At 30.1% G+C, this 1,002-nt stretch overlaps 1 non-coding gene across 1 annotated transcript; it reads right to left on the reverse strand.

Moving 5' to 3' along the window:
- Positions 1–466: 466 nt before the first annotated feature.
- LOC123952341 lies at positions 467–613 on the reverse strand. Its single transcript, XR_006820607.1, has one exon. It is a non-coding gene; the product is annotated as a U4 spliceosomal RNA (small nuclear RNA).
- Positions 614–1,002: the final 389 nt, after the last annotated feature.

Raw genomic sequence — 1,002 nt, forward strand, 5'->3', positions numbered from 1 at the left:
GTGGTTATCTTGATCCATGCAAAATCTTGGAGTTTCATCATGTATTGGTTTTCTTTTTTTCATTGATGAGTCAGATAAATATGCCATTATTTGTTTACCCATTCGCCTGTTGGTAGATATTGATTGTTTCTAGTTTTAGGCTATTATATACAAAGTTTCCATAGATATTCTTGTACAAGTCTTTTTGTAGAAACTTGCTTTAATTTCTCTTGGGTAAATATGCAGAAGAGAAATTGCTGTACCATTAGGTTGGCTTTTCTTAAAAAAAAAAAAAAAAAAAAAAGACACTTCCCAAGGCAGTTGTAACATTTTAAATAGTCACCAGCAGTGACTGCATGAGAATCCCACTTAGTCTGTCTACTATCCAACATTTGGAATTACTATGTGTGTGTTTCAGTGGTATTTGTAAAGTAGTACCTCATTGTGGTATTAATTTGCTTCTCCTGATGATAAAAAAATATAAGAGACTTTTGGAAGTCTCTTGCCCATTTCTAATTGTTCTTTTGTCTTTGTATTATTAGTGTTTAGGAGTTCTTTATATATTGTTTTCAATTGGCAATAATCGCGCCTCAGATAAACCTCATTGGCTACGATACTGCCACTGTGCAAAGCTAGTTCTTTATATATTGTTGATGCAGATTCTTTGTGAGATATTGTGAATATTTTCTCCTATTGTGTGGCTTGACTGGCATGTTGTGATATCTTTTGTCAAGCAAAATTTTAAGAATTTTTATTAAGCCCAGTTTATCATTTCTTTGTTTTAAAATTAGTACTTCTTTATTTCTAAAAAAAATCTTTACATACCTACATTTACAAATATATTTGTCTTATTTTTTTCTCATAGGCACTTTATAATTTCCAGTTTTACATTGCACTCATAATTTCTCCTCATGTATATATGCTGTGAGTCACATATAGTTTTTTTTTTAATTTTTATATGTTTATCCACTGTTCCTATTAGATTTGTTGAAAAAGCTTTCTTTTCTTCCATTAAATAGCTTT

This window comes from Meles meles, chromosome 10 (assembly GCF_922984935.1).
Source record: "Meles meles chromosome 10, mMelMel3.1 paternal haplotype, whole genome shotgun sequence".
NCBI lineage: Eukaryota > Metazoa > Chordata > Mammalia > Carnivora > Mustelidae > Meles > Meles meles.